General features: G+C 39.5%; 1 protein-coding gene across 1 annotated transcript in view; it reads right to left on the reverse strand.

Annotated features, from left to right (window-relative positions):
* Positions 1–20,134, reverse strand: part of znf469 (zinc finger protein 469) — a 53,324-nt gene extending 33,190 nt beyond the window's left edge. The window contains exon 1 of the mRNA XM_014984047.2: positions 19,007–20,134. The gene's annotated coding sequence lies outside the window, so the exon portion shown is untranslated. The remainder of the gene's footprint in view (positions 1–19,006) is intronic.
* Between the last annotated feature and the right edge of the window lie 615 nt (positions 20,135–20,749).

A 20,749-nucleotide genomic window follows, 5' to 3' on the forward strand; every position in this document is an offset into this window, starting at 1 on the left:
ATATATATATATATATATATATATATATATATATATACACATATATATATATATATATATATATAATGCTTTGAGCAGATATTTTGAATTTTATCACTTGGACCCTTGAGAAATTGGGTCTCCTCTGAAATGGGGTCCAGTGAATAAACCTTATCACATATTTAACCCTTGTGTTTACAAATGGGGTCCAACCGACCCCACACCCGTAAAACTTGTATCATTTGCCACAGTCCTCCACGTTTGCCTCAGTCCTTGAACCTAAACATGTAAAACTCATCAATGCATGTCCGGGTCCTGATCCAGAGTCTCCAGTGCTCCTCACCTGTGCACGACTAAGTCCAAACAATCCATGAGGGAAGCTCAATCAGTCACTTGTACCCAAAACCTAAGTAGGCAAAATACTTGAACTCCTCCACTTGATGCAAGAACCGATCCTCAACCTTAAAGGGGAAATCCACCATGATCTCAGACTGAGCTGGCTCTCATCATTGTTGCTTTTAATACGATGTTTCTAAAACATGGCAGTATTCCAAGAACCTACAATACAATACAGAAAACAAAATAAAACACTAAATTGAGTCTATCCTCTCTACAGTGGTTACTTTGCAGAGATTTTCCACATTCCATTTGTCCCACTTTTCCTTGACTCTGTTCCAACTTAACTTAAAATGTTAAGCAGGCAGTGGCAAAAAAATTATAGAGCATAAAAAAACCAAAGAAAAACCCAAATAAAGAACAACAAAGAAAACCCATGAGTTACAATTGTTTTGGGACAATCTCTAGAGTATGGTTGCTGTAGCAATGCTCAAGATATACTTTTGTATTATGACGTTGTCAATGCCAACACTGTTCCCACCTAACAGATGCAAGAAAACATTGCAACAGTGTCTGATCAAAATCCATTTCGTTTAACTGGTTTTTGAAAAAAATCTAAAAATAATATTTTACTATTAGCACTATCGTTTCTCTTTCATTTTTGTGACAACTGTAAGGACCTGGACCTGAAGAGAGTGATGATAGTTTGATGACAGTTTGATGTTTTCCGTTGTTGTCTTAATGTAATGGGATACATTGAGCATAAAGAAACAAACTTGGGTGTGTTGAACAAGGATCTAGGAACCGGCAGCAAAATAAAGTATTCAAGAAAGACAAGTCTCCAGTTGAGATGAATGTTAAGGTGAGCGTGTTTGTTTCTGAGGGAATGTCTGAAAATTTCAAACAGGGGTTATGTCTACTATTTCTGGATGTGCTCTCAGTCTTTGTTAAAAGCTCTTTAGTGTCTGGTCCAAATCACCAAATCCTCCCCAAAACAAACACTGTCTCGTTCCTATGATTTTCCTGTTAGTCAGTGGGGAAACAGAAACAGAACATTAACAGTTGAGAATGAGACACCAGGGTGGGTGTCTGCACTGACACAAAGGCAAGCTATGAGCTACCTGCCCCGGGACTAGAAATCGGCAATGCTTGTGAGAAATGGCTGTTTGGTATGTGAGTGAATCAGTGCATGTGGTGACCTTGTTGGAAAAGGGCCACACCAGCAGCTCTTTACAGGTTCCTCAGTTGTTCCATACTTCCAGGCATTAGGTGGTTTTATAGCTCCATCAGCACTCAAAAAAAGCCTGAGGGCCAGATGCCGGTTATGCATAATAGGACCAAACTTGTACATGCTGCCTGGATGGTGTGGTGAAAGGAAATATGTGGCACAGTACTAGACCCACCCACTCAAGATCCTCTTGGGCTTCACAAACTTATTGTCAATTTCTTGAAGAATGATCTTTTCCCAGCATTCTCCCTCCTTTGCATGTGTTGCAATTACTCAGTATGTGCCCTCCCACAAGTGCATGATTTTACATTTCAATCCCTCCCTATTGCCTTGACCCTTCTTTTTGTTTGGTCCTCAGCAGCTCTTTTGCTGCTCCCTCTTCAGAGACAGACTCTTTAACAAGCCTGCCCTGCCTGGGCAGCAGACAGAATGGGGAGGTTATTTTTAGATTACCCACAGATTAAAAGTGGAAAGTTTTTTTCTTCTTCCTTGTAAAAATAGTTCTCTTCCTCCACTTTATGATAGAGTTTAGCTTCTCTGCTGGGGATCTCTTGTTACCTCCCCCATTACAAACTCTTCCCAGACTCATCTAGCCCCCCTGAAACCCCTGCCAATTCCAAGGCCCCCCAGCCCCCAATCGCACTCATCCTCTCCAAACACTGACATCATTTGACAGACTGCACTCTTTCCTCTGTATGTGGGGGCTGCTCTTTTCCGTCTGCACACCATGAAATGGGTGAGGATAAACTCTTGACACAAATCAAGCAACAGAAGAAAAAAATAAGCTGTCAGAAAACACACATCTGCTGCAAGAAAGCATGCCTGGTGCATCATTACATCCTTAGTACAGTTCTCCTCGCATGACCTTCTTCCAGCTGCTTTAGACTCATAGCTTGCCTTTGCTAACTCCTGCATATGTGCAGGTACACACAAACACACACTGTCAAAAGAATGCTAAACGTATGAATCAGGCAGTAATTAGGTCTTTTTGTTTTTTTTAGGTCATTATATGTGGAAGTCTGGCAGGTGACGGGCGGGCTTAACTTCGACATTTACTTTTCTTGAACCCAAACCCGAGGCTGACTCTGCAAATACAAACACACATACCTAAGTTTCTCCCACCATGTGGATCACATCATCTCTGGCCTGAAATGGTAAAGTTAAAAAAAAAAAAGAGGGAGGGTGGGGGGCACGGTTCTATGGATTTTACTAGTCTTACTCTCCATGACCCATACCGAGGGTCTAAAGTAGGACATAGCTCCTGGTAGTTTCCTTGAAAATGGGCCTGTTTCTTAAAAAAAAAAAAAAAAAGTTCTGTTTTTAGACTCGCAGCTTTTCCCTCACATTTAATTTGAAGGAGTGACTTCTTAAGCAGCGGGAGATATTGCGTGGTAGTCGGCCTGGCAGGAACCGAGCAGGAAATCTTTCATTAAATCTCACTCACGGTCCGTCTGTCCTGACTTAAAGCTGTGTGTTAGATTTCAACTATAAGAGGCCCAGAACAGTTCAGATGAAGACAGTGGTGATTCCTGGATAAATGCCACCCTGGGTGAGCCCTTCCCCTTTATTTAATCAATCGTATTTTGCAGTATTTTTCACTGCTGTCTCGATATGCGGTAGTTCTAGATCAAGACGATTGTGATCACACGTCTTTAAGCTTAAAGATTTAGAATATAATTATTGTATATATATATAATTTTTTCCTCTCTTTGGGTTGTCTCTGTGCCGCCCTCTGACAGGATGGTGCGGTGGGCAGTGAGCCACATTGGCCTTTTTAAAAGCTGCCATTGGCTGAAGGGTTAGAGTCAGTTCTGCATCACAGTCTTGGTGGGAAACAACCATTATTGTAAAGTCATGCATCAAACTTTGGGATTTGAACTTTTGGATGAACAGCTGTGTTTGTGTGCATGATCAAAGACTCTCTTTTCTAATGAACTTTCAGGATATACTCACAAAACCGTCTCCTCAAAGAGCAAAGTCAAAGAGCCAGCTGTTGTAAAAGAAAAAAAGAAACTTGAGAAGAGAAAGTTATAAAGATAAACCAAAGGAGAATATAAAGTCTAATAACAGGACGCTGGTAAGTTACAGTACATCAAACCACTTTAAATTGCTCCTTCTCAAGCCTGTTTTACTGAAGCATTGGGAGCCGTAGTCAGAAAACAAGGAACACATTTGGGTTAATTGACAATTACATGTAAAAATATCTATGCTGGTTATGTTACTTTATCCAAAACATATGCTGCAAATGGGAGAAGCAGTCCTGCATCCGAAATTCTCTGCCACTCCCGCTCTCTCTCTATCTTTCATCTCACTCACTCAGAAAAACTATGGAAAACTAAATGTCAGCAATAATATTTTTTTTCTTTGATGCAGCCAAGTAGTTGAGCTCCAAGAAGATTTCCCTAAAGCCGAATGCTCACCAGTACTTTTGGAATTATGAAAGCCGCAGTTGGCAGTTCTTCGGTTCTGAGTGTGCCATTCTTGTTTTACCGGGGCGATTAGACTACAGTGTCAGTGTAGAGTTTCACAGAGACATGAGGATTTATAAGGAGCACAATAAGGTGAATCAACAGGTAACTTTCCCCTACATGGAGGGAAGCAAAGACTGGGGTGTTTATGTGTTGGGGCAAGAAAGAGGGTGCACCTTAGGTAGAAAACAGAAAGGGACTTGTTCAGAAAGAAGGGACTAAGAAGGAGGCAACATTTGTGCTCATTGTTGATAGTGAGCATAGGGGATTCCCTTACATCCACTCAGGTGTACATCTTTGGTTTATTCTTTTCATATAGAAGCGAGAAAACAAGTCTTTCTTGGTGTTGGTTTGCTCATTAAGTATTTTGCAACACAAAGAAATCTGATCGGCTTCCTCTTTTTCCGAACTATAACAGGAAAAAAAGTTTCCACCTGAGGCAATGCAGCATTTATGTTAACAGCTTGGCCTTCTGTAGGAAGTTCCTTATGCGGCTCACAGTAAATGCAAATAACATCTCCAATCTGGACATAATATTCTTACGTCATAGTATGTTTTTTTTTTTTAGAGTACATTCTTCTTTCAGCCCCAGAACAGTCTGTGGATCAGCTACAGAAAGGGACTAAGAAGGAAATAACATTAATGCTCAGCACTGCTCTAAAGGATTTTTTTTGGCTTAGCAGTAGTGGTAGTAACTGCTAAATTTTTTACTACAGATGGTTCCACAGCATAATTAGTTTCCTATGCTAAATATTAGGGTCTGTTCGAATCACAAGTTTCAGAGTTCCAAGCCAGAACATCAACTTAGATTCAAATTCAACACCAGCCAACGTCGTAATTCTGACTTGGAAAGTTTCATATCCCAGAGTCATCTCAAGTTCAACATCCACATGGCTGCCACACAAAAAAACATAATCAAACTTGCAGAAATTTCCATTTCTGTGTATTTGTATTTGGGCACACGCATACTGTAGACTGTTCATGTTTGACACTTTAGTACTTTCTTAGTTCAATATTTTTTTTTGAAAACAAAGTATTCTGTTTTTTTTTTCTTTACCAAAAAATAAAAGTTTCATAAACCACAAATACTGTCATCTCTAACCAGTACAGGAGAATCCAGTCCATGTTCACCTGTCCATGTTTTATATTATATCATTAACTCCAAAATGCAACTTCAAACTACTCCTTTTTGTGTCATTAAGAATATTAAAAGATTTCATAAATCCTAACCCTTGTTTTGTTCAATATCTGCTCAAATTGGAATCATCCAGTTTGGGTTTAATCAGCTTTGACAAGTATTTTAGATTCTGATTTAAAGATGATCAGAAGTCATTAAAACTTATGAAATATTCATTTAGTTAGCGCTAACAGGAAGCTAGCAAATGACCCAGATGCTGGGTGTGTCTAAATTCAGGGGGCTACATCCTTTGAAAACCACATTTGAAGTTTGAATAAGTCACAGTGTTGCTAAGAAGCCTGTCCAAACCCTGTCCAAACATGAAGGTCTCCTCCAAATGCAGCCCACAAATGTGTCCTGTTGATGTATGATCTGGTGTATCGTTTGCAGCCCACCCTATCTAAAGATTCACTGTGGGCTGAAAGGAAATTTCTTTGTTTTTGTAGCAATGCTGGATGATGTGGGAAGTAGAGTGGGAGACGAGTGCAGTTTAAAAAAAATAAGAATTTTAAAATTTGGTGCTACAAAAAATAAAAGCTTAAAGCGGTTGTGGTGCTAGGCTTTTATCATTTGCAGAGGCATGGTATTACAAAATATTTTGGAAGAGAAGAAATTAATTAAAGCTCCATTTTCTAAAGCTCCATTTTTTCCCAGCTTGTGTTTAGCACTGTCACTGTTGATAGGCATAATAAAGCATTAAATAAGTCCTTTATCTATCATGCAGATGACAATTACACTATCAGAGCTTTTAAAATAAAAAAATAGCCAGTATACCTTCATTTATCCTTAACATTATTATTACTATAGCAAAAAGAATGTGCAACATACTCTTATTTGTGCTAAATATGGTGCTATTACTCATAAAAGTAACAAGTTACTTCATCAATGTTATCAGCATAATCACACTTGTGTTGCTAATAGGAGGTAAAAATCAGGCTTGTGAGAATTGCTCACAAGCCTGTCCACGGTGGTTAGTCACTGGTTGTTGGTCACTGTTGATGGTGGTTAGTCACTGGTTGTTGGTCAATGTCCACAGTGGTTAGTCACTGGTATTTGGTCAAACATAAAACTTTTAGACAGAATTAACCAAAGCACACCAAGTCAAAACCATCATTTTCCCATGCAAGAAATGGAAAACAACTTAGTTGAAGATAGAAATTATGAAAAAAATGTGTTTTGTGTGTTATTCTTTAATAAATCAGTCTATATGCAAAAAAAAAAAAAAAAGAAAAAGAAAAAATAGTAGAATGACACAAATAATGCTCATACACTTGTTAAATAAAAAAAAAAATCACATCTCTTAGCCTCAAGAAGAACCTGTGGAGAATATTAATAGTGAAACAATCTAGCTAAGCATCAGAAGTCCTTCTCTTCTTCTACAGCTATCAAGGAGCTGTTAACATCTCACAGACTGTCAGTCTAATGTCTAACATTTAAGAGAAGCTGATAGAGATTGGCAGATGAAGCCACACTCTTTGACCTGCTTGCTGCTTTAACATTTCCCATCTGCACCAGCGCCCACATATGGTTCACATAGAAAAACCTCTTATTCATTCTCCCTGGCAGTTAAAGGCAACATGCAAACACGGAAATGAGATATACACTACTGTGCTGGGACCCGTTCTTGAGAGGTGGCATTGGCTTTAAGCTGCAGAAATAAAACCAATAGATAGTCATGAGAAACCACAAAGCACCATTTAAATAACAGCACATGGAAGCCAGCATGAACATAGCCGCGCACACATATGGAAACAGAGATAAGCCCCCAAACATTTCTCTGAAATGGGAACATTCTTAAATATTAAAGTAAATGGTGATCATTTAGGGGTGTGATTTTATCTGGACCGGATGAGCCCTCAATGTGCAAACACCGATCTTGTCAAGGGATAAAGAGAGGCAACATGGGAAACAGCCAGGTAGTGCGGTTGACTACATTAACAGTTTAAACTTTATGTATGTAACTTTTATAAATGGCATGTTTCTTTTTTTTAATACATTTTGTTAAAACTGTCCCTATGTCATGACAACATAACATGAGACAGATACTCTGTGAAAAAAATCAAGCTCCTCCATCTCCACCCAGTGCTTCTACTTACATCTGCAGAAATACACTGTTCCTGGTCATAAACAACCAGAGCCAGGAGGTTTTAGCAAATACTTTAACAACGTATTGTTTATAAAATAGCATACTGCAGTTTCAAATGACGTTTTCAAATCTAAATGTATTTTTTAATGGGTAATATTATTGTTCTTGGAGGCCAACTTCATTAAAAAAGTGGTGAGCTGAGACCCATGAATGCAACTTAAATCAATCTAATAAAACCACTCCAAACAAGTGCAATGTAAAACTAATCTAGACCTCTGCAGTCGAAAATAAACACACCGTCTGTAGTTTAAACTACCGAAGCTGGTAAAAGTCAAGTCTCTAAGGACCAAAACAAATGTCTAGTCTGCGTTTAACAGAGAATTACAAGATTATGAGATGAAAAATCATGTACTGTTTTATCCTTGTTAGAGTAGAACTCTAGACCCCGAGGCTTAGACAAGTTTGTAATCTCAGTATACAACTCAAAATCGGAACTTGAGATCCAGACAACAAATTTGAACATCAAAGCACAATCCTAAGCCAAGTCTGAATTCTGTTTTGTGATATAAGGTTGACATAAGTGACGGTCTTTGACTTAAGTATAAAAATCTACAGAGAGGAATCCATATGTAAAATCTAGCCCTCCAAACATGACATATAAGCACTCTGACTCCTTAATAAAGGTCAATCATTCAAGAAGTATCTTTAGCACAAAAAAATAAGTGACACAGTCAAAGTTCCTTGGAGAATTAAGCACATGATCTACAAGGTAATGTGAAGGCAGTGATGATTGGTTAAGAGGAGTCGGAGCAGCAATCCAATCAGCAGGGTGTCAAGTAGCAAGGAAGGTGACCCCAAACCAACAACCAATTGCAGTCTACAATGGAGGCAACAGGAAACCAGAGTCAGATAGGAATAGGGAAGTATGGTGGCAATAACTTGGGGTTATGACACTGGCATAGAAACAAAACAAAAGTATTTTTAAAGCACACAAGTAGAGGTAGTTTCTAAAAAAGTGGAACCCTCCCACCTCGAAATGACAATGTTTGACTCAAATTCCTTCTGGAGTTAGTTATTACTCCACCCTGTCACCTCATCAAGCCCTACCTTCAGTCTCTACAACCTTGTCACCTGTTTCATCATCAATAGGAAAGTGACTTCATTCCAGGCTGCACAACCCGTACACTTTAAATACGCTGATTATCTTCGTCAAAATTGTTTTGCGAAACAGAGGCTGTCTTTGATGGATTCAAAGAAAAGTTGCAAAATGATTGTGTCAGCTGTCACGTCAGTATCTAAATGTTTAAGTATGCGTGTGTATGTGTGTGTGAGTGTCAGAATATTAACAAGTTCACCAAGTTCAACAAGACACAGACACACACAGACAAGAAACACCTACACCACACATTTACACAGACATGCACATATTGTTTTTTGTGTTGCCATTACTCAAGAGCACATTGCATTGATTCATATGTTGGAGACTTAACCCTTACCCTAGCCCATAATCACTACCTGCCTAACTCCGACCTTAATGCTAAAGTTGGCTCAAGTCATTGCTCTGAAATGCCCCGATTTATTTTATGAGGACTGTCTGTCCACAAAAGGGAGGTGAGTCCCCAGAACAGAAGTGTGTGAATATACTGATCTCCGCATAATTCAGCATATACATAGATTCAGACGCGTACATGCACATACAAATTACTCAGTACTCCCTTTTTTCCCTGAAGCAGACTCTGCGAATGTTTGGCTGTGCCAGCTGTGTGAGCTTGAGGCAGGGTGTGGGGTATATACAACAGTCTGACAGACTGCATGATGTGTATACACACAGTCATAAACAGTATCTGGAGCGGAAGCACTGATCATCTAGATGTGCTTGACCCCGTGACCCCTGGGCTGAACTGTTATCTTTGCTCCGTCTGTAATATTCAGCCCCCAAGGCTGCAGGAAACACTGGCTGCTGCTCTGTACAATGTACTGACCGTGAGCGAGTGTGCAGGGCTTGAGAGCACACACTCACCAAACCTTGCCTGATTTCATCTCCATTGTTTACCTTAGTGTACAAAAGTAAATATAAATTATCCAAAAGTCTGTTTGCGTGTCTGTGCATGAAAATGTATAAACATGTCAGCGGCCAAGTCTTTGAAGTTGACCACAGTGGCACAGTGGTGCAGTGAACTTTGGAGCTGAGAAGGGGAGAGACCCACAGACACACATTTAGTGTGTCAAAAACATCTGGCCTTATTTATAACTCCTCTGGAAAAAAATTACAAGAATGGAACTAAATGAGCGTTTAAAAACTGGGAAGACTCAAAAAAGTGCTGCAGAGGAACTCCTTTAGTTTCTGGAATGTCACAGAAACAACCAAAAATGGCCAAACTGGGAGGGGTTTGGGGGCACATCTGAAATGTGAAACCTGTCATGCCATGCAGTAAAGCAAATGATGCTCTCAAAAACATTCAGTCAACGTTTTCATTGGATGACAGTTTTACCTTTTAACCCAACACATCTATATCTCTTAAGCGGAAAAGTGACTCAGCAATAACAGTGGCGTCTCAGAGATAAAATGACTAAACTCAACTTTCTCTGTATGTGTGTGAGCACCTGTGAGTGACTAAATGGAAAGATACCAATCATTTGCATGCATTGCATGTCATTCATTCCAGCTTTTTTGTTTTTTACTGCTGTAGGGCCAAGAAGTCACTGTGAACTCCTTCAGCAAACACTTAGAAGCAAGAAGAGGGAGCATTGAGGGATGAGGAACTGGCAAACATGCCTGTTTGACCCGGAAATATTCAGCAGGGTTAGAACTTTGAACTATTTGAAGCATGGACACTAGAGAAGGCCTGGCAAACATATGTGTTTGAAGACCAAACAGTGATGAAGGCAGAGCTCCCATGGGGAATCTGACAGTAGAGCCTGATAGTTATCTGCAGCTTACTCTCCATAATGTCGACAGTTTAAATGAGAAGCCACAATAAGCTCAGTTACCAAAGAGGAGATTGTCCATTCAAGTTTAAATACCATATTGATTTCCTGGTTCCCAAAGTTCTTTCTTCAGGAGAAACAGCGACACTGGTCAGAGTTGATGATAAGATGGATAAAGCTAACTATAGGGAACTACTTTAGGAAAAAAATGTAAGAGGCAGAAAATAAATTTAAGATCGGGGCAAAGCTTCACTCTCCAGCACGTACGCATTTGAAAACATACAGACCGACCCAGAGTGGACTGATTTAGATCAAATCTTATTCAGGTGTTAAAAGTGTCCAGTCAAAGTCCAGTCAGGAATCTATTGCAGTATTGCTGTCAACACAAACTTGCCATCCAATCTGACAGAGCTTGAGCGGCTGAGCATGCAAAGCTGATAAAGACATTCCACCAAAAACTACCAGGCTTCAACTGTAAATGAAAACCCCTCTTTTCAGATTTAATTTGTGAAGAGAAGAAAACTGTGCAGTCTTTTTCTTCCACTTTAAAATAATACAGTGCATTGTGTAGCTTGGTCATATGAAATTCTAATAAAGTACATAGAAGTCTGTGGTTGTAACTTCAAACAGTATGAATAAATTGGCAAGGCAAAGTTATTAGAGAGGAATGAAAATTAAGCAGCAAGCAGCTCACCTTACCCATATAAAAGCTGTCATGCTTCTTGATTCAGTTCAGGGCAATGTCTTCTTATCTGATTCTGTTTATGGTATCTGGTTTCTGTCCCTCATACCACCAACAGTTCTTGTTCGGACTATTGGTGGTATGACACCTAGCCTTGTATTTGTAGGAATTGCAGTTGTTACTTTTTGAAATTAAGCCTCACAGAGGTTAAATATCCAAAGCTGTAAAACTTAGGCCTCCCCCTTTTAACCTTCATAAAATGACTCGTCTGTCAGCACTTGAAATGAGTGTGGTCATCTGTCTATGACAGCCTGCTGAGCCACAGGTGACCGACATCAGTAGTCCAAGACAGGAGCTTTGAAGTCAAAGCCACACAGTGAACTCCTTTCCACGCAGTTCTCAGGGCTCTCCTTTAAATAGAGAATGACGTCAGACCCTGCTCAGGTCTACCGGCTCGAGCCCAAAATAAATGCATCCACAACAATACCACATCTGGAGAAAAGTGTTGAAGTGAAAAGGGGAAGAGGAGGAATGTTGGTGAAAGTGGGTCAAAAAGCTGTTTAGCTCTCAAACTCGGGCCTAAACATCTGGAGCTGCTTCAAACGGATTTTATTTGAGGCTGTCAAATACTTGCTAATCATTCCTCAGATGCTTCTGAACTGTAATTCGAAACTTGTTTAATCTCTAATTTGCAGCATAAATTTAGACAAGGCTGGAGCAGGAAGCAAAATCTTATTTCCTGGGATTTTCTCAGCAACGGCTCTGAAGAGGTTCGTGCAGAAGTTTTCTCAGGAAGCCTGTTCTTGTTGTTAGTGTCACAAGCAATTGGAACCTTCCTTCAGCAGAAGGAGCATAAACGCAAGGCAAGAAATTGAGACAATTTTCTGCCTGTTGGAGAAAGTGTCGTATAAACACACAATGAGTGATCCAGCAGTTATTTGTCAGCAGACACATGAGCGAACCGCCTCCAGTCTGACTCCGCAGATTGAACTCGCAGCCGTGGGTGCGTAAAAAAAAATATAATTGAATGCACACACATTCGTATATGTATGTGCATTCAAGGAAGTGAGGTTGCTGAAAGAAATAGAAAAGGCTGGAGAAGGATACCGATGAAATTATTTTTCTACAAAAGCAGATTCAGTGTCATAACACCAATTCCCAAAATCCCATTTACCACTCTAATGCTAAGAGTGAAAGGTTTGCTGGTAAAACAAAACCAACATGACTGGGTCAGAAGAGGGAGAGGAACATAAAGTAACAGATGACTCATCGTTACATCCTAAATATAAAAGATCTTGAGGCTGGAGCCAGCTAAGATAATTAAAGAGCAATAACAGACGGAAAACTGTGAGTTACTGAGCTGAGAAAAATTAGGTCAAGCAGTTCAGCTCAAGGACTGTAGATCCAGTAAAATGCCATCTGTGCTGTCAGTTTTTATACAGAAAAAGGAGATCCACTAAGGGAAGTTCTTCACTGCAACTACAAAAGGAAAAAAATAACAACCTAAGAAATTAATGTCACTGCGCATTTTTTCTAGATGCTCAAAAAACTGCCTGTACATAGACTGCATTTAGAAGAAAATAACACAAATATGATGGAATGATGCAACCCTGGGCATATATTTCCATACAAAAATACTGATGATTCTTTTGTTTTCACGTAGAGAGTTAAGGATTCCTGAAATACAAGCTGTGTTTTAAACGATCTGTAAACAGTATACAGTCATTTTGTCTGTTTGGTCAGTCTAGATCTTTCTTTTCCCTCCTAATTTCAACCTAATGTGGTCCTACATTGCTCAAAAACCAACCATTTCCTGATCAGGAAATGGTTGGTTTACAGGTCCAAAATGGAGATAGGAAGGGTCAAATGGTAGCATGAAGCTGCAAAATCAGGATACAAAAATCTACAGGGCTAAAATGCCCCAACACCCCCGTCAAGTTTAGTAACCATTCACACTTTGAGACATATGAACGAAACATCTCATATTCCGGCTTTATTAAGGAGTATCACAGAATGGATAGATGAGTTTGTGAGACCTTAATTTCCCAATTAGTGTGACTGTTTTAACAACGAGTCATGAGCATGGAACGCTTGACCCGTCAGAAATAAGAATATCCTTTGGATAATAATGGCTAAAGCAAGAAATGAAGTCCAGCTGTCACTTATCCACTTAAAATTAGAATTAGCTCTGTCCTATGAGCTATATTTCAAAATTGAAAGGAGATAATTATGTTACCAATATAATAAATAAACATGAGCACAAATATTTACACTAAAATTCAGTTGACAAACACACCAAATTTATATCTCTTCAATTACGCATTTAAATTTAGCAGGAAATTATAAGGACTCTGAAATTGAGGTTTGGCTTACTAATGGGTTGATTGAGGAAAAAAAAAAACATTGGAGGTTCTCAAAGTTTTAATCACTGGGAGCAAATCTCTGCAGCCTGTTATTTAAAATCTAAATCCGATAATTTATGATGCACCTCAGGTATAACCAAGGAAGAATGTAATCGTTCCTTCCCTTTTGCTTCCTGTGGTTGATTGGTGATGTACTTTTTCATAGCGTCATATACCATCTCTATGCTAATATTTAGGAGGCAGCAGTTTAAACTGGTCTTTTTCTAATTAAAAAGACGGCTAGAGTAGGATGGAGAGAGTGAATTCCCACAGGCCACATCATGTGACTTTAGGATTCTCGTCATGGTGATGCCACCTTTCCTTGCTATGCTTTATGGCACTTGTCAGTAAAATTTGAGGAAGAGCTCCGTGCTACAGCAGTTTTGTCACAGAAATTTATTGGATAATTTGATAGCAAGACCGAGAGTGAGCTAACGCTGTGATGTATATTTAACCAAAAAAGAAGACGACTACAAATCTGTCCTGAGAAAACACAACATTTTAGTTTCTGACAACATCAAAGGATAATGAACAAATTATAATTATAGGATTGATGTGAGAACTTTGAGTCTTTTCCTATATGTCAGCACGGCATTGTTGTTATTTAGAGCTTCACAATATACTGTCCTGCAAAGAACTCCTTGGATGTAGTGTTTGGAAGGTTTTATGTTTCATGTGCTGTGCATTCAAACTCTGCTTGCCAAAAATATGTTATGACAATTGGATGGACTTTTACTGGATTAAATCTTAGTGACTGAGATGCTAAAGCTTAGAGAGAGCAGCATCATGATGCTGGTAGAGAAAACCGGCAGTGAGGAAAAATGTTGATTAATCACCGCCGCAACACAATATTCAACAATTCTACAGCAATATTTTCCTACTATTACTTAACTCTGCTATGATTATAATGAGGTTGTATGAATAAGAGCTCAAGATACTGAGACATCATTCATTCATCCATCCATTGTCTATATCCTCTTGCGGGAAGTGGTGCCTTTCTCCAGTGGTCTGGGGGAGGTTGCATTCTGCACAGGCCACCAGTCTATCAAAGACGCACAGCTTGCACCGACACACTCTCGCCTAAATTTGAACCAAAGATCGTCTTGCTACAAGGCAACGGTGCTAACACCATTCAGTCCTCATACGAGACTTTAATCTCTTCATAATGTTGTAGCGTGGAAAATCAGTTTCACAGCTACACACAAACTGAGGAGGATGGCCTGAGGGACTCTGGGCTATAGCATTGGTGTTCACTCTAGCTTAGAGGCATTGAGTTTGAAATGGTAACAAGTTTCAAACTCTAGTCTAGTAGAACAAACAAGAATGAAATGAAATAAAATAAACGCAAGAATAACTGAGTTTTAGACATCTGCATAGATTAAAGAATAAAATACTATCAATTTAAGTTCTAACTTCAGTAAATGAACTGAAAAAGAGTGTGAGTGCTCCAATCCTAGAGAGAAATTAAGAGGTTTAACATAACAGCTGCGTCTCATATACAAACTGCTCAGTGCAATCCATTTTTTCTATGTACTCTGTTTTCAGATCTGGATTTCTACTCATGTGGGTGGAAATGATCTATAAAGCAATTTCGCCACGGTTCAAACCAATCTGTTTGCTAGCTAAGCCATTTCTCTTCATTCAGTGAACATCATGCTTCTGCAGCAAAAACTTTTGTACTTTGTTTCTTTCAATTTACACTGCAGACAAATAAGGTTTGCATCTTATTACAGTGCTTCACAAAAAATCACATTGAACCATTTCATCCTAAACCATGAACTGCAATGTGTTTCTTTGGGATTCCTTATACATGACCAACCGTGGATAGTTATGAAGTAAAAGAAAACCTTAATTTGGAAAAAAATTTCTGAAAGTTGCTGGTGTGTATGTGTTTAAATCCCTAGGCCACAGTGTTTTAGAGCTACTTTTTATTACCATTACAGCAACAAGTCTTTTGATTTTTTGCTGTTGACTTTGTACATCTAGAGACTAAAATGTTGGCCAATTCCTCTTTGCTAAACAGCTCAAGCTCAGTCAGATTAATTGATGCGTATCCTTTAAAAGTTATTTTCATGACTTAATGCAATTTAGATTAGATTAGAATTATGCTTTCAAAGTTACTAACTCTGACTGTTGGTATGTATGCTAAATGTTTTAGTCTCAAAACTTTTTCAATCAATTCTGGCCAGATTCCCTATCCCTGCAGTATTCCAAATCATGATGCGGCCATCACCATGGTGTTTCATGTGATGGTATGTTCAGAGTCATTTTCGGCACAGTCCTTTCGTTCACTCATTGGCCTGGTAGAAAATCTACTGGACACAATCCAAATTAAGGGGACAAAGCCCAAACTCTACTGGAAGCAACAATTTATTTTTTTTGAGCAAAAATGGCCAGGCTAGTATTTTGCATGTAGGCCAGAAAGCCCAATTTCAGAGCACCTTCTTCCGTGACAGGGAGTGATTAAGGGCCTACAGTTAAATTAACTTGTAGTGTCACAGGCATGAGGTGGTAATAGGGTCAGAGGTCACACTACCATGACAAACAAATGAACCACCCAGCGAGAAAGTCAACAAGAGATACTTTCCTACCAAGCCCTGGCAACAGCGACGGCTGGCAAACATGTGCGTGACAAACATGCCATCTTAACCAATGACAGAGTCTCTATCATCACCATATGGGGCTGCCACACAGGCATACCAGAGAGAGTGGGAGAGCCACAGCGGGAGGTGAGAAACAGCAGGCAAAGCAGGAAGGGTAGCACCAGACACTGTAAAAGATAACTAGGCTAATACTGATAAGACATTTTCAGAACTGTGTACATGGGTTATGGTCTTTCAGCTGCTCTGTTAGATCTGCACTGTAAGCTCTACATACTGCCTAAGTTTGTGTAAATGTTATGAGGACTCCCTGATGTGAAAATCATGGGAGAGATGCTGCTGTTAGCTAGTCTGCAATCAGGCAAAGTTTTACTGTAGGTTCTATTGTTTCTCTTCAGGGCTTTAAGACTGGTATACAGCACTCATGATGGCCCCTCTCTGCCATTATACCCCCCATAAATCCCATTTTATAAACTTTAACTGTCTTGAGAAAACACACAAAGCTAAACTCGGGGTCCTTATATAAAAGTGCTTCCTTTTCCTTCTGTGACTCGATCACAAGAAATCCGATGATTCAACTCCTTTGCCTCTAGATCCACTTTGTACCGCAGCAATGTTTTTGAGCATTCCTGTTGATTTTCCACACTTTCATTTCATAATTTTATTTGCCTCAGCTTTCTGTCCGTCCTCCATCTCTAACTCTGTTTGTATTTTTCTTTCTCCTCCTCTTCCCCTCACTAGTTCTGGAAAGTACATTCGCTCAGTTCAACAGAGTGACACAAGGACCGTCTCCTTCATGGCAGACTTGTGTTTTTTCAATTAAGCTTGGCTCCCGTACATTTGGGAAACCATAATTCTCAGGGTCCGGCAGAAAGCAGTGGAAAGTCACTTAGGTTTTTCTTTCTGGGAGAGGTATTGGAAAGATCCATTTCCTTGAAGCATGTTAAAGTAGGGAGGATGGAGAATAAAATTATAGGAAAACCATCAACAAGATTACAGGAGGTGTTGATAGAAATGGAAGGTCTCGCTGAGGCGATCGGGGTGCAACAACCCGTGGGGTGAATAGGATCAGGAAGGTGGTGAGGGAGAGAATGCACATGGATGGATTTCCCAGGGAATGTGGATGAAAGTAAGTGAGTCACAGGCCAGATCTGGATTGCCCAATGGGGAGGAGGTCAGATCCACTGAATTCACTTCAAAGCCTGTTGTCACTGGATTGCAGATGCCTCTTGTCAATTATATTTACAGAGATGAACCCCAGTAGGCTGTCTGATCCGTCTGTCCTAAGCAGCTTTCAGTAAGTAGTGCAAATAAACAAACAATAACCTCCCATATGCAGCTTAACAGCTCACGCAAAATTACAGTGTGGCTGAGTTTGATATTGGCACTTTTATCAATCATCAATTACATTGTATTTAACAAAGGTAACTTATGCAATATTAATGCTGGCCTGAAGGTGGAGCCACTCTTTATATAGAAAACAGATTTTTGAACACAAGACCTAAACAATCATGCCTTTAAAGCAGTCTTTGTTGAAATGTTACAGCCACACACTTTATGGAAGCACTTTCCCGGGGCATCAGATTTTAACCAACATTATACACATAGCTTGATTAAACAAATGAAAGGCAGGCAACTTTCAAGATAGGAATATAAATAATTAAATCACCTTAAAGCAGTTTTTAGACTCTGGGCCTTACATTGTAACGGTGTGGGAAGTTACACTGCCTTAGGTAAAAACATCTAATACTACCGCCTTTGCAGTTTCATCTAAAGTGAAACCGGACAGCCACAGATTTTTTGGGACTAAGATTTTGCAGCAGTGTCTCAATAAAAACAGTAGCTAATCTCATGCCATGCTATGCAGACACTACTTCCACACTGCTGAAGATCCACTAACTTCATAGGGCTTGAGGTGTCATCCTGACATATTTCCTTTTAATTTTTTACCACTGGAGAACTATCCGATGCTCTGTATCCAGCATAAGAACTACCATGTGGAGCTGTTCAGAAGTGGGAAAAAAAATGGTGATTTTCTAGCAAAAGTAGTGCACTGAGTCCTGATAAAATAGAAAACTATTAATACCACATCCTTTACACACACACATTACTCAAATGTGGGATGCATCAAAGATCTAGATATATATAATGGCTTATTTATCTATACGCCAGCATACACACAACAGTGCCAGAATTTGAAATGATGCTCTAATTCTTTGATTTTAAATCCAAGAGACAAAATCTAATAAATCAGTTCATACTGATCGGCATTTAGAACATGAAATAGATCTGCTTTTTGTTTAACAGCTTTCTGTTTAGCAGTAAAACCAGCATGACTGAAAGATCTATTCTAGATTATATAAATAATGCAATATCATCAGCTGACCTATTTTGTGCCAAAGGTCAGTTAGTCTGTGTCCACTAAATCTTGCTCTGGCCATATTCCCTCAGGTCAGCTGTGAACTCGCTGACCTAATTCAGCATCACAATCAATTTCAAAATCTTCTTAATGAAACATCCCATGTTGTCACCTCTGACCAGGACAATCTAAGAGAGATTCGCCACTTACTGTTATCTCTCTCACTGCTACCAAAAAAAAAAAAAATACATCTATATTTAGATAATTAAATGAAGTCTCCTTGTGTAAAAGAATAAGAATTCATCAGGATAATAAATATGTAGCACATATTGCTGGTTGAGTTTGTTTTTTTTCTGGAGCCTGATTTACATCACTAATCCAATTTACAGGAAACAAAAAATCCTAGACTAGACAACAAGTTGATTATATGCAGACATTTGCTAAAAAGGATAAAGTATGTTACTGGGGAATTACTTACTCAACCTTTAATTAGTACCAAAGTTCTCAGCATATTATCTCATCTTGACATCCCCTTTCAAGAATGTGACAGTTTCCTTCCTTCAAAGATGCAGTCAGTTCATATAGAGAGTAAATACACACAAACACATGCGTATTAAAAGTGGGAGTGACTTCTGATGTACAGCCCCCAATATACCACCACCCCTCCAGTGCCCCCCACTACAACAATCAGACTGGGCAGACAGCAACACAGTTCATAGCTATAGAGAATTGCAGGAGTAACAACTAAGGGTTTTTCTTACCTCAAGGGTTTTTCTGTAAAGCCAACACAAGCAAAAGACTCATGATTGTAGCGGTCTGTCTCAGTTTCGGCCTCTTTGTGTCATTTAGCTGCGGCAGACGGGAGCTGGGACGCATAAACGCTGCAGAGTGGAGACGCTTTCGGCACACTTCACAGACAGGGAGGGCTGTGGAGCAGCGCAGACCCCAGGCCCGTCCGCTCACACTCTGCCGTCTGAGGATGAAAAGAGAAGACTTCATTACCAACACAAGACACGCCTCCACCCCTCTGGTCTCCCTCCTCCTGAGCTACCCCTCCCCCCCGTCCCACCCCGTCTCTCCTCCTTGACTACCACCCGGTTTCCCTTCCACACTCCCAGGCAGTAGCACGCTCCAGGGCCTGCCCCAGCCAAAAAGAGGGGTAGCAGACTGCCAAAAAAAAGAAAAGAAAAACTCCCATCCCAAAGCGTACCAGTGCAAATACAGGAAAGGCAGACAAGGACAAGAAGAATCAGGACAGTGGAGTAACAGAGAGGAAGCATTTATCACTACATCAATCTTATCAAATCTTAATGTTTTACATCAATTGACCTGTCCCATATTTAGTTTTTATAGTTAAGATGAAATTGGTAGAATCACATTTAAGATGGAAAAAGTGGCTGCAGATGAGAATATAAAGCACAAATAAAGAAGGAAAACAGAATGGAGAGAACTGACTAACTTTTTTTGTGGAATAATTTGACATGACAGGCTAGACAGAAATAGAGACTCGGATCCACTCAGACCGAGACATAAGATCAGTTATGACATTTCAAGACATAAAGTTAATGGGGGAAACATGACAAATACAACCTGAGGTTGTTGTAAATGCTAATTAAGACTTTCTGTGAGAGAAATCACATCAAAAGAATGTTGCTCATGAGTGTATTTGTGTCTGTTTTAGGTTCACGGGGTGGGGATAATGTCTGTCTCTATGTACTTGTGCATCTATAAACCTAATTTTACTTTAGCTCTTTGCAAGCTGCTTCCATGGACAACACCCAGAATAAAGTTTCAAAATCTTTGTCCATTCTGTCCCCTCCTTCACATGGCAAATGAAGTCTCTCCACATTAGATGGAGAAAATAGACTTAAAAACATTAGCCTTTTACTGTCTGTAATTATGATGGGCTGGGTAGAGTCAGCTCAGACTAGTCTTGTGTTTTAACTGTGGATAGGAAGAAGCGATGCATTAGTTAAATGATGTTCCAACATTGCCTTTTCACAGATTCTCAATAATATTTATTCTCATGCGCTGTCATGCAGATTCTCTGTCTGTACTGATGAAGATTATCTTACTTCCATATAATGAATGCTGGCTTTATTCCAAATGACTGCAGCCCTACCTACTTTCTGACTGATTAAGAATAAAATAATTTATCCACTCGGATGTAAATAAAAAAAATAGTTTTAAATGATGATTTAAGCTATTCAAAGCCATCTGGTCTCATTCGAAATGGCTATTTCCCCTCTAATAACCTGTCCCACTGCCCACGTAGATAACAACGGCAATCAAGTATTAGATCAGATTTAATTCCAGAGTTTGTATGGCCACCCTAACGCTTCAGTTTTTTAGAACTTTTGTCGTTCAGAAGTGGACTCTTGGATTCATTCCATCACTCCAAAGTCTGGCACAGGACAGCCATAGGAGATCAAAAATTATCAAAAGCTTTTTGCTGCATCAAAGTATCTGGGTGTAGCCAAGCCTCAATTCTGAGAATTTGTCAT

This window comes from Poecilia mexicana, unplaced genomic scaffold (genome assembly GCF_051168715.1).
Source record: "Poecilia mexicana isolate PSO_F unplaced genomic scaffold, ASM5116871v1 scaffold_6, whole genome shotgun sequence".
Classification (NCBI taxonomy): domain Eukaryota; kingdom Metazoa; phylum Chordata; class Actinopteri; order Cyprinodontiformes; family Poeciliidae; genus Poecilia; species Poecilia mexicana.